Source organism: Gracilinanus agilis, chromosome 4, assembly GCF_016433145.1.
Source record: "Gracilinanus agilis isolate LMUSP501 chromosome 4, AgileGrace, whole genome shotgun sequence".
Lineage (NCBI taxonomy): Eukaryota > Metazoa > Chordata > Mammalia > Didelphimorphia > Didelphidae > Gracilinanus > Gracilinanus agilis.
In genome coordinates, this window is record NC_058133.1 from 243004853 (window position 1) to 243019356 (window position 14504).

Below are 14504 nucleotides of genomic sequence, written 5' to 3' on the forward strand. Positions count from 1 at the left end.
CTCATACATGATACCCTCAAGGGGACACAAAAACCAAATCCAGATGAATGAAGGGACCCCACAATAGGGTGCAGCACTGAAAGTATGTGGTATTTGGTCAATTCCACACTATAAGGGGGTGAAATAGCTCCCAATAAAATGGGAGCTTTAAAAAAAGATTTTAAAAAATCCCCACCCCCACCCCACCTACAGTGCCAGTGCCAGCACACAAGAGTTAGAGCAAGCATGGGGCATTCACTAAGTTCTTGGCAGCTAACTGGGACCACCAAGGACTTGCTCCTGAGAGCAGCAGACCTTGAGCGTGGACCTAGAGCGGTGGAATGAAAGACAGTGGAAGCAGCACATGCTGAGACTTGTAAAGGAGCCTTTGGCAGAGGAGCAAACATGAGGCAATAACTGGAGTCCTGGCAGCTGACTGGGACCACCTTGACCCTGAGAATAGCTAGACTTGAAACCCTAGGAGCCTAAAGAGCGCAGACCTTGGGAGAGAGGATATAGCTGAGAGGAGTGGCACTGCGCTGTTGCTCGTAAAGTAGCCTCAGGTAAAAACTGCTCCACAGCTCTATACACAGAGAGCTTGCCCACCTCACCCAGACTTCTGACTGAGAAGGAAAAACCAGCAAAGTAATGGAAGCAATGCCCAAGAACTAACCAAGAGAAAGAACAAGAGGAAAGCATTAATACATGATAACTTTTACACAGAAAAAATCCAGACAACAGAGCAGACAGCAGAGGACAAACAAGTAAACACATCAAAACCTTCCCAAAAAATGAAAATTTGTCACAAGCTCTTGAAGAGTTCAAATCTGAGATCATGAGAAAGATGGAAGAGATTTGGCAAGAAAAGTGGGAAATAGCTTAAAAGGAAAATAACAGTTTAAAAGACAGAAACTCCCAATTGGAGACAAAAATTAAACAGCAGGGAAATAAGATCAAATCAAAAAGGAAAATCAAAAGATTATAGTAGAAAACCAGTCTCTAAAGACCAGAATCAGTCAAATAGGAGCCAATGGCCTTGCAAGACAGCAAGAACTAATAAAACAAAGTCAAAAGAATGACAAAATAGAAGGAAACATGAAAGATCTGTCACTAAGATCAAGATGACAGATCAAGAAAACAGGTCTAGAAGAGACAATTTGAGAATCATTGGTCTTCCTGAAAATCAGAAATTAATAGAAATTTCGACACCATACTACAAGAAATTATCCAAGAAAACCGCCCTGATGTTCTTCAACAAGAGGGCAAAATAGACATTGAAAGGATCCATAGATCACCCTCTACACTAAACCCTCAAATGTCAATCCCCAGCAATATAATTGCCAAATTCCAGAGTTTCCAAGTTAAGGAAAAAAATATTATAAGAAGCCAAAAAGAGACAATTCAGATATCAAGGAACACCAATCCAGATTACACAGGATCTGGCAGCCTCCATGCTAAAAGACTGCAAAGGCTTTGAATATGATATTCAGAAAGGCAAGAGAATTGGGTCTACAACCAAGGATCATCTACCCATCAAAACTGACTATATATTTCCAGGGGAAAGTATCAATTTGAATAAAGAAAACTAGAAGCAAGAAGATTGTAAACTGGAGTCTCTCACAGCCTTGGAGAAGCAGGGTAGTACCCATGAAGGATGAGAAGCATGAGAAGGACTGGGATTAAGTATATTTTGGAGATAAAGCCTTGAGAAGATAAGGCATAACACTGGTTATCTTACTTGATGACCAAAAGTATATTGACTAGGAAGGGCAATCAGAAGCAGGGTGAGGTGGGGAAGTATCTTGCCTCTGGAAATAAGGTGGCCAACAGAAAAAGTTGGCAACTAAATTCCACATTTTCCCCTGTAAATTGAGACAAATTTTGTTGATCAAAAGAGGTGCCAAGGAGTCAGATGTGCTAAACAAGCAAGATGATATCTAAAAAGGAAAAACCAAAATGACAAGGAGGGTGTCCAGAAAGACCTGGGGTATTGGTCTAAGGACAAAACCCAGGCCTCTAGGAAGCCAACAACAAAAAAAGGGCATTTATCTACTAAGGGTAGAGAGAGATCAGGCTAAAAATTTCGTAAAAGTGTTTTGGGGGGCAAGTAGGTTGCTCAGTGGATAGAGAACCAGGCTTAGAGACAGGAGATCCTGGGTTCATACACTTCCTAGTTTTGAATCCTGGGCAAGTCACTTAATCCCACTTGTCTAGCCCTTACCATTCTTCTGCCTTCGAACTAATTCTTAGTATCAATTCAAAGACAGAAGTTAAGGGTTTTTAAAAAGTGTTCATGATTAACCCATAGACAGAAGTAGATATAGTGACAGTTTGCTTTGAAAAGCAAACCTTATAAAGAACAACTGTGAACTCCTATACTCTTATCTAAATCAGACATTTGATTTAGGTACTACCAACAAATGCTTGAAGGGATAATCTAAAATATATATATTTATATGAACATCAAACTTGTAGAATGAACCCTTTTGGTTATACCATGATCTTAGGGTGATAAATCTACAATCCATTTCTCAAATGGAGTGCATCATTTTTCATACACACACACATTCATATAAACATACCAATCCATATTATTAGCAGCAACAGGCATACATCATTATTGGACTAATTGGAATGCTTTTGATGGCCTTTACATCATTTGCATAGAATAGTGATGAAAGCTAATTTAATTAGTCATCTTTTAGCAGTATAACCTTATTGTATTGGGAAGGAAAACAATATATTATCAGTTACATATGTGAAGTCATGCAAAACATTTCTATATTAGCCATGTTGCAAATAAATAAAAGTAAGAAAAAGCAAAAAAAAGTATGCTTCAACCAGCACTCCAAGTTCATCAATTCTTCCTCTGGAGGTGAATATTGATAGATTATTTAAATCTTTGACAGCAGATTATTATTATAATATTGCCATTCCTTTAGACCACATTCTGCTTATTTCACTTTGTGACAGTTCACATAAGTCTTTCCAGATTTTTCTGGAAGCATGTTCCCATATTTCTTACAGTACAATAGTTTTCCATAACAATATTGTTCCATAATTTCCATAACATAACCTGTTCAGTCATTCCTCACTTGACAGTTATCCTCTCAATTTCCCATTCTTTGTCACCACAATGAGAACTGGTATAAATAATTTGTATATACAGACCCTTTTCTTTTTTTAATTTGGTCTTTTTTGGGATACAGATCTCATAGTATTGCTGGGTCAATGGGTATGATAGTCTTATAGTCCTATAGGCATAGTTCCAACTTGCTCTCCAGAATGATTGTACCAGTTCATAACTCCACCATTAGTGTACCTATTTTCCCATGCCCCCTTCCAGCCTTTGTCATTTTCCTATTCTATCACATTAATCAATCTGAAAAAATGTGAGGTGATGCCTGGGAGTTGTTTTAATTCACATTTATCTAATTAATAGTGATTTAGAGCATTTTATCTTGTGGCTATTGATATTTTTCTCTATCTGAAAACTGCCTGTTCATATCCTTTGACTACTTTTGATGAGTGGCTATTATTTTTGTAAAATTGTCTCAGTTCTCTATACATTTGAGTAATGAGGCCTTTATTAGAGAAACTTGATGGAAAATGTTTGCCTAGCTTCCTATTTTTCTTCTAATTGGGGGTACATTGATCTTGTTAGTACAACTCCATTTTAACTTCATGAAATAAAAATTTTCCATTTTATTTTCTGTGATCCTCTCTCTTTCTCTTTCTTGGTCATAAACTCTTCCCTTATTCACAGATCTGACAAAGTTTCTCATGCTTCTCTATTTCATTTATATTACTTTTTTGTCTAAATAATGTACTTATTTTCCCCTGATCTTATTATACAGTGTAAGATACTGATTTATACTAAACTGCTTTCCAGTTTTCCCTTTAAAATTTTGTCAAATACTAAGTTCTTCCCTCAACATCTTGGATCTTTGGATTTCTGAAACATTAGATTACTATGATTTTTTACTGTTGCATGTGTATTGTGCTCCTGATCTATTCCACTGATCCACTACTCTATTTCTTAGCTAGGGTCAGATTACTATGATGATTCCTACTTTGTTACAAAGTTTGAAATTATATTATTATATTACATAGTTTGAAATCTGGTACTGTTTCCATCCTTCCTTTTTTCCTCTCTAAGTGGTTTGTGAATGCCCCCACCTAGTTCAAGCTTGTGTTGATTCAATCAAGGTAGACAAAGGAGAGTTAAGCCTATCTTCACAATCCAGTGAGGTACTAAGTAGGGGTACTTAAATTATTGTTAACCAAAGTGTTAACTTTAACTAGGCAAAGAGAATAAAGGATTCCCTTTTCACAAGTGTAATCTCAGAATAGACAAAGAGAACCAAGAATTTCCTTTCACACCCATTAATTTCCTTAACTAACCTTTGGTTTTTCAGTTGAATTTTATTTTCTTCTAGCTCTGTAAAATAATTTTTGGTAGTTTTGATTGTTATGGTATTGCATAAGTAAATTAATTTACATAGAATTATAATTTTTATTATGTTGGCTTCACCTATCCACAATCAATTAATATTTCTCCAGTTGTTTAGAATCCCATTCCATCTCTTTTCTTCCAACAAATTTTCCCCTCTGGCATCCTCATTTGTTTTTTTTTTTTTTTTTTTTTTTTAATTTTTAAACATTTTTTTTTATTTTAAACCCTTAACTTCTGTGTATTGACTTATAGGTGGAAGAGTGGTAAGGGTAGGCAATGGGGGTCAAGTGACTTGCCCAGGGTCACACAGCTGAGAAGTGTCTGAGGCCGGATTTGAACCTAGGACCTCCCGTCTCTAGGCCTGGCTCTCAATCCGCTGAACTACCCAGCTGCCCCCATCCTCATTTGTTTTTAATCTCTGTTTCTACAGGCCTCTTTCCTACTCCCTGCAAACATGCCCATATCTCCCCCAATCTCAAAAAGCCCTCACTTGAATCTTCCATTCCTGATACTATCTCCTCTCTTTGTGGCCCTTTGAGGGCGCTTTGGAACTCAGTTCTTCCTAACTCCAGCAATACTGACCTCCTTACTATTCTTTGAACAAGGCTTTCCAACTCCCAGCTCCAGGTATTTTCTCTGACTGGCTTTTATACCTGGAATGCTCTCTTTCTTTATCTCCATGTACTGGTTTCTTTTTAGGTCCCAACTAAAATCTCATCTTCTATAGGAAACATCTTCCAATGCTTTTTAATGTTTTTTAATTATTTAATATTTTTTGTATATTGTTTGTACACATTTGTTTGCTTATTGTCTTCCCCATTAGTTTATGAGTTCCTTGAAGGCAGGAGCTGTCTTTTGTCTCTTTTTGTAACTCCAGCACTTACCATGGTTCCTAGTCCATAATAAGGGCTTAATAAATAATTAATGACTCATTTCTTTTGACCTACTCCTCTTCCTCACAATGGCAAAATCAAAGATGATCATACACTTAATCTTGTAATCATCCCCAAATGAGCTATCTCCATTTTCATGAACTTTGAAATTCTTTTATCTGATCATAATTTGTTGCCATTACTCCTCTCCCTCTGCAACTTCAATCCTTATTCTTTACTTTCCATGATCTCTAATCCTTTCTACCTTATTTATTTTTCAACTGGGTCCCCACTTTGGCAAAGCAATCCTGTTTTACCTCCTTCATCAGTTCAATATCCTATCTACCACTGCAATTTTACTAACTTTTTTCATTTTTCCTCAGACTTCCCCTTGATCTCCACTCCCTATCCTTAGCTTAGAACCCCATCTCCTTAAACTAAAAAATAGAGGACATTTGCCCTATTATTAAAAGCCAATTGTTTTTATCCCTTCCTCTTCATTTTACTTCCCTTAAATGTCTTAAGCTACTATTTCCTACTTTATTACCATCTTATATGAAGAAGTGGCTCTTTTCCTTGTCAAGGCCAATCTCTCAAATAATCTCAATATACTAATAATATTCATGGTTAACCAAGACCTGTATTCATTGGCATCATCAAATGTTTCTTATCATCTGACAGTTATGTACCCAATCAAAATTTTCATCAGAATACATATTTTGGAGAGGGACTCCAAAGGCTTAGGTTCATTCCTTTTATTTGACATTATAGAGTCATTATCTAGGTACATATTTTGTGAATATTTGTATATGTATTCATAGACACATATGTGCTAGTATTTAATAATTTACTTCAGTTTGCTTTCTGCTTTCCATGAACAATAATGATACTTGGCCAAGATTGAAGATTACTATGGATGTTGCTACTCCTATGTCCACCAGTACTGCTGTCACTTCACTCAATACTATCACCATATCGAAGATTTCTGGGAGAAAAACAAAACAAAACAAAAGTTGACATTATTTGGGCAGTAAAAACATGACATCATACTATCTCCTCTTTATCTAAAAATTTTTATTTCCCCCCACTAAATTCTACCTCTTGTAAAACTCACACCTCCTAGAAACTTTTCCTTGATGGCCCTGTGTTGTGGAGCACTATCTCAACATCTAAAACTAAAGTTCATGGAGTGATGGCTACATGGTTTTCTGTCTTTGGTAGTTGATAATAACATCTTGAGCTATTCCAACCAAAGAGTCCAAAAATGTTGTACTACAGAAGAGTGATTTTAAAATAGTATCACATGGAGCAGCTGGGTAGCTCAGTGGATTGAGAGGCAGGCCTAGAGACGGGTGGTCCTAGGTTCAAATCCAGCCTCAGACACTTCCCAACTGTGTGACCCTGGGCAAGTCACTTGACCCCCATTGCCCACCCTTACCACTCTTCCACCAGGGAGCCAATATACAGAAGTTAAGGGTTTAAAAAAAAAAGATTATAAAAATAAAATAGTATCATATGAGAAATTTTCAGAAAAAGATTTCTCCTTTACCTCTACTATATGTATCATATCTACTATATGCTCTTAGAACCTATACAGTTCTATATATAGTTCTAAGATGGAATGTAAGGATTAAAAAAAATTCTCATGGACATGTTTCCATATCACAAAAATAAATACAATATGTTATATTTACTATATGTAATGTATTTATAATATATAATTTATAATTATAATATATAAATAACAAAATGTAAATATAAAACAAAAAAGAGTCAAAAGGCAGTCTTTGGCCTTGACCAATTGCATATGTTTATTGAAATACATTAGAACCTTTTCTTTTCTTTTCTTTTTTTTTTTAAACCCTTGTACTTCGGTGTATTGTCTCATAGGTGGAAGATTGGTAAGGGTGGGCAATGGGGGTCAAGTGACTTGCCCAGGGTCACACAGCTGGGAAGTGGTTGAGGCCGGGTTTGAACCTAGGACCTTCTGTCTCTAGGCCTGGCTCTCACTCCTCTGAGCTACCCAGCTGCCCCCTAGAACCTTTTCTAATAAGGATGTCCACTCCACCCACCTAATGATTTGTTATCATTCTGGAAATATCATTCTGCTAACAATAGCAATAAGAAAAGGAAAGAAATTAAAGGCATAAAGCTAAATAAAGAGGAAATAAAACTATCTATTTGCTGATGATATACTGGGAAAATCCTAGAAAATCAGCAAACATACTAATCAAGGCAATAGTTTCAGTAAAATTGCAAGCTGCAAAATAAACCCTCAAAAATCAGCTTCATATCTATCCATGATAATAAAAAAATTTAAGAAGCATTAATACCAAGAGAAATCCCATTCCAAAAAATTACTACAAAATACATAAAGTACCTAGAAATCAACCTACTTTGTATTATATAGATTCAATTACAGCAATCCTTAAAGAATAAAGAACATAAATAGTTATAGAAATATCCAGTATTTATGGCCAGATCATGCCAATATAGTAAAAATAACAATACCGCCAAAGCTAACTTGCACTTTTAATGCGATACTAATCAAATTATCAAGGGATGCCTTATAAAATTTCATTAAATAATAACAATCGTTTATAAAAAAGATCTAGAATATCAAAGAAAATGATGAAAAGAGATAAGGATGAAGGGAAATGGCACTTGAGACCTCAAAGTAGTAGTATTAAAGCAATAGTCATAAACCATTTAGTATTGGTTAAAAATAGAAAGGAATATCGATGATACAGACCAGACAAGAGAGAATCATAAACAATTGAACTGAATTTAAATTTAAATAAAATATAAAAATAATATCACATACAACACAAAATAATATACAAATATTTTTAAAACATTTCAATAAAATGGAAACATAAATCACTTAGTAAAGAACTTTATTTTTTTAATGTTGGGAAAATAGAAAGCAATCTGTCAGAAATTAGACTTAGTTCAACACTTTTACTATATTCTAAAATGCATCTAAATGACTACAAAACAATTAGATATTGCATACATACATTAGAAGAGATTGCTTAATTAGTTTAGAGATTATTTAAAATTAGAAGAGAAAAAAATCAATAACCATTTAAGTACCTGCTATGTGCCAAGCAATGTACTAAGTTCTAGGGATATTACAATCTAATGGGGAAACAAATATATACAAAGCAAGTTACTTACATAATGAATAGGAAACAATTAGCAGAGAGCAAAGTCACTAGGCTTAGGGAAAATTTCTAGTAAAACATGGATTCTATTTGAAATTTAAAGGAAGCCAGAGAGTTCAGCAGGTAGAGCAGAAGAAAGAGAGCATTCTAGGCATGAGGGACAGTCAGAGAGAATGTCCAGAGCTAAGAGATGGAGTGTCTTGTTAATGGACTAGCAGGAGGTCAGGTATGGACATTCAGTGTATTCCTTACAAAACAAGGAATAGATACAATTACAAAAGATAATAAAAGACAACTTTGATTACATGGAACTGAAAAGATTCTATGTAGTCAAAATTAATGCTTATTAATGAAAATATATTAAGATAAGAAAGGAAGCACTTCAATGGGGAAAAATCTTTGTAGCAAATTTCTCTGATGAGGATTTGGCATTCAAGATATGCAAATAACTAATAGATATAAGAACAATAACTGTTACTTAATAAATAGGTTTTTGAAGGGTATGAATAAACAATTCTCAAAAGAACATTGAAATATTCACAACCATATGAAAGAATGCTCCAAATCACTAATAATAATGAAAATCAAAACTTACTTCCCATTGAAAATTGACAGATGGCAAAAGTTGGGAGTAGTCAATGTCATAGATATTATGGATAGAAAGGCATACTGGTGCATCATTGGTAAAGCTGTGAATTAATACAACCATTTGGGAAACAACTTGGATTCATGCAGATAAAATAAATAAAAGGTACATACCCTTTGACCCAGAGATTCTGTTAATTATCTTATACCTCAAAAAAGTCACTGATAAGAAGAAAGCCCCACTATACAACTAAATATTTATAGCAACACTTAATAATAGTACACAATTGCAAACAAAGTAGATGTCCATTGAATCCTCACAGATATAAAAATGTAATGGAATATTACTATGCCTTGAGAAATGATGAATGTAATACATATAGAGAAGCATGGAAAGATCTAGAGGAACTGATACAGAATGAAATTAAGTAGTCAATAAAACAATAAACACAGTGACTTCAACAATATGAATAGAAAGAACACCACCAAAGGAAAAAAATCTAAAGTGAATTTGCAAAACTATAAAGAACAAGTGTGGCTCAAAAGAAGAGCTATAAGACCCATTATTTTGCAGCAGTGGGAAGTCCACAGGATTTTTTCAATGTATTGATTAACTTTGCTGATCTTTCATAATTTTAATTTTCCTTTTTTTAGCCTTAAAATAAGTATTTTTATATAGGAAGACTCACTTAGAGGGTGGGAGAAGTATCTTGAAGAAAAAATATTTCCTCTTAAAATTTTTTCTTTATTTTAAACATACATTTTTAAATTTTTTGAGTTCCAAATTCTCTCCTCTCCAACTTTTCCACCATTCATTGAGAAAACAAACATTATGACATAAATTATATATCATATAAATTATACTCATGAAAATATGCAAAACACATTTCAATATTAGTCATATTACCAAAAAAAGATAAGAAAAATAAAGTGAAAAAATTGTGTTTCAGTTTGTACTGAGTTCCTCAGTTCTGCCTCTAGAGATGAATAGCATTTTTATCATGATTTCTTTAGAACTAAAATATGAAATCTTAATAATTTAAACCCCTGTTTCTTAAGAAAAGGATTTATTCATTTTTGAATTCATGTAGCCCTAGTCAACATTCTGCCCCTATTGAATCTTGAAACAAGTTTTTCTTCTTTAGTCTAAAGCAGTGATGGGCAAACTATGGCCCATGGGCCAGATGTGGTCCCCTGAAATGTTCTATCCGGCCACACGACATTATTCCTAATCTGATGAATACAATGAGTAGGATACAATACCACGAAACTTCAAAAGAGTTGCCTTAGAAACAGACTGACAGATGAGCATTTCCTTTCCTTTGGCCCCCTCTTTAAAAAGTTTGCCCATCACTGGTCTAAAATGTTTAACATATTCTCTCAAGTTGAAGGAATAAGCCTTTTAAAAGAAGGGGGTGGGGTGAGAACATACTAATATTTTAAAGTTCTTAGTGTAACAACAGTTTCCCACACATGTAGCATAAGGTGCTGTGTGGCTCTAAGGGAGACAAAATAGAGATAGCTAATATCTTCTTCCTCTACCCTTCTCCAAGAGAGATTTTATTTCCTGCCAGGAGGGGAAGCAGAAGGTTGGGGCAGCTCTCTCTGTTCTCCTTAGAGAGAGTACCAGGCTAGCATTATCTTTATCTACTCCCTTAAATATTATAATTCTAGGAGATGTGGTTTTTTTTGGTTCAAACTAAATTTTTAATTGCTATTCATTATTGGGGGAGGGGGGAAGAGAAGATTCCAAGCTTTATATCCTAGGCTTGATTCTCTTCCTATCTTCCAAGTACTAGTTCCACAATGTACACACTTAATAGGTAGCAAAGATATCCATTTATATAACTTACTAGAAAAATAGAAATCAGAAAATATACATAGGAAATTACATTTACATTATACAAGATATACATACTTTAGATAATATAGAATGAAGGAACTCTCAGAGAGAGAGAGAGAGAGACAGAGAGATAGAGAGACAGAGAAAGAGAGAGGGAGAGAAAGAGAGAGAGAGAGAAGGAGGGAGGAAAAGAGAGAGAGTCTCAGATCTCACCCAAGTGGAAGTTATCTGAAGTCTCTCTAGGAGAGCAAACTACACATAGGGACATGATGAAGACTGCTGGCTCCTCTCATGTTGTCTTCTTCCTAGAGTCTTTTCCTTCAACAACCTGAAGTGGGATTGGCATCTTCCATCTCTTGGAACTGGAATCTAGGAGTGCCTCAATCCACTATGGAGCCCAAAGAGAGAGTGAACTATTGCTTTCTACCAATGAGAAAGTCCTATACTAAAGGATTTTGGAATTCAGGTTAACACTGGGAAAAATTAGGAGTAAGAACTGAGGACAAATTCCAAGTCCAAACTGGTTTAAAAAAAAAACCAAACTTTTAACCCCTGTCAAATATACTGAATTCACAACTGACTTTTACCATTAATTTCCTGTAGAGCTTCACCTATTTTACAGCTTAATTCACTAAAGATAAGACTTTATGAAGTGTGATAAGTTTGTGATTTAAAATATATTTTATTCAGGACTTTTTTTAACATAAAATCATTGGAAAGACAGATTTATCAGATTTATTTATATTAAATAGAAGCCTTCTGAAATTCTTTGATATCTAGGAAAAAGCTTCTGCAGCAAGTTTCTCTGATAAAAGTCTTATATCCAAGAAATGAGATTGCTTCAAATATATAAGCCTGAAAATCATTCCCCAATAGATGATCAAAGGATTATAAAGTTTTCTTTTTAAAAAGTTTTATTTGCAATTAAATGTTATTTTTTATTAATAAAATGTCTATCTTCTCTTTTCTCACCAATAGAGAACAAAAGAAAAACAAAACCAATTAAAAACATGAAATACAAATTTTTGCATAGGCCATGACCAAAAGATTAATCATAAATCAAAAGATTTATATTCAAAGAAATATATGTATATGTATATAATATATCTACTGATATATCTATATCTATGCATGTATCTGTTAATACACATATGTACACACACATATACCTTAGTAGTGGTAGCTGCTAACTCATGTTTCATCCTGGCTGTGGTTCCCTGATACTTGAATTCTTTCTTTTGGTTGCTTAAAATGTACATATGTATGTGTGTCTGTGTCTTCCACCTTTCTCTCAGGAGGTGAATGGCATGTTTCATCCTTATTCCTCTGGAATTGTGGTTGATCATTATAGTGATCAGAATTCTTAAGTCTTCAAATATTTTGTCTTTGCAATATTGCCATTTTATAAATTGTTCTGGTGCTTTTCATTTAACTCTTCCTTAGTTCATATAATTTTTCCTGGGTTTCTCTGAAAACATTCCTTTAATCATTTTTATAAGCATAACCATATTCTATAACACTTATATACTATATAATTTGTTTATCTTTTCTCTAGTTGATGAAAACTCTCTCAGAATCTGATTCTTTGCTATCTTAAAAAGTTATCAATAATTTTGTACTTTAGCTACCCAAGATTGTTTTCCTTAAGACTGCTCCCTCCCTTAATTTCCCTTCCCTTTAATTCCCCTTCCCCACCTCTTACCTTCTTTTTCCCTGTGGAATTAAAGGTGTGTGTGTTTTCTTCCATTGGCCAGAGTGTCACCCTCCTCCTTGTTTGCATAGATTTTTGTGCTTTCTGATGTGAGATAACTTTGCCTATCTTTCATTTCCCTTCCTTTCATTCCAGTCCTTTTTCTTTCCTTTTCCATTTGTCTCTTAAGATCATTAAGAAATAACAAAAATGTTCCCAGGCCTTGTCTATTTAGACTTCCTCTCTGTCTCTTGATAATGAAAGAGTTCAGTAGGGATAATGTATCATCTCTCCATATTAGAATATAAGTACTTTATTCTTGTTTAGTCTTTTATCATTGTTCATTTGTGTTTAATTTTTTGTTTTTGTTTGAACTTCAAAATTTCTTCACAGCTCCATCTTTTCATTGGAAGTCTTCTATTTCATTAAAGTCCTTTCCTCCTCCTAGAACATTCTATTCAGTTTTGCTGGGTAAATTATTTTTTATTGTAAGTCTATATCCTTGCCTTCTGGAATGTCAAATAGATCCTCTATTCCTCATGCCATGATTATGTGTGATCCTGATTATAGTTCCCTAGTATTTGAATCCTTTCTTTTGGTTACTTAAAGTATTTATTTTCTTTGGAATCTCTGAATTTTTACTGTGATATTTCTAGGAGTTTTCATTTGGAGATTGTCTTTGAGAGATGGCTGGTGAATTTCTATTTCCATTTTTCCCTCTGGTTCTAAAAAACTTCTTAAAAAAGATTTCTAGAAATAGATGGATCTTTTTTTGTTATGACTTTCGGTTAGTCCATTGATTCTTAAAATTTTTTTCTTCATTGATCTATTTTTAGGATAGTTTTTTTTTTTTTGCTATGAGATCCCCTATATTTTCACGCTTTTAAAAGTCTTTGTTTTACAGGTTTCATAATGATCCATTCTATTTTTTAGAAAATTTGTTGCATGGAAGAAGTTTTGTTTCTTTTATGCCAAGTTATTCATTCTCATGATTCAGTGGATAGAATATTGGCTCTGAAGTTAGAAAGACTTGAGCCTCAGAAAGTTACTACCTGGTCAATATAACCCTGGGCAAAGTACTAAAACCTCTGTTTGCCTCATATATCCCCATCTGCAAGATAAGGATAATACCAGCACCCACCTCCAAGAATTGTTTTGAGGATCAAATGAGATGATAGTTGTAAAGAGTTTTCCAAAACTTAAGACATTTTATAAATGCTATTTATTATTGTTATTATGATTATTCATCACTCTCTTGCCAATGAGGAAAAGGGGTGGGGGTGGGGAATTTGCCATTTTATCATACCAGGTCTATCATACAAGGTATTTCTCCTCTAAGAGGAGAAATACCATTTTTTAAGCACCAGACTTGTTCTTTCAAAGAAAGAAGAAGAAAAAGGCCATTCTATCAGGTCTCTAGCCTTGTTTCCTGGTCTGGGAGAAGTAAAGTAAAATACCATTTCTTCAACTCACAAAACCATCCTAAGACCATTAGAGAACTTGACCCTAAAGCCAATACTATTGTCAATGGAAAACCTACCTGAACTCAAATTTCCTCAATGAACAAAATTCTCTCTGGTCATTCCCTCCCCATTCTAGTGATTTTGAACTCCAGGTTGTAGTTATTAAAACTCCATTCTCTGTCCACCACTGTCCAATCTCTTATCATACCCCTCATCCTAACTATCTCTATCACATTTGAAAGTTATCTACTCTAGGGAACAGCTGGGTATCTCAGTAGATTGAAAGCCAGGCCTAAAAGCAGGGAGGTCCTAGGTTCAAATTTGACCTCAGACAGTAGCTGTGTGACCTTGGGAAAGTCACTTAACCCCCAATGCCTAGCCCTTACCACTCTTCTACCTTGGAACCAATACATAGTATTGATTCTAAGGAGGAAGGTAAGGATTTAAAT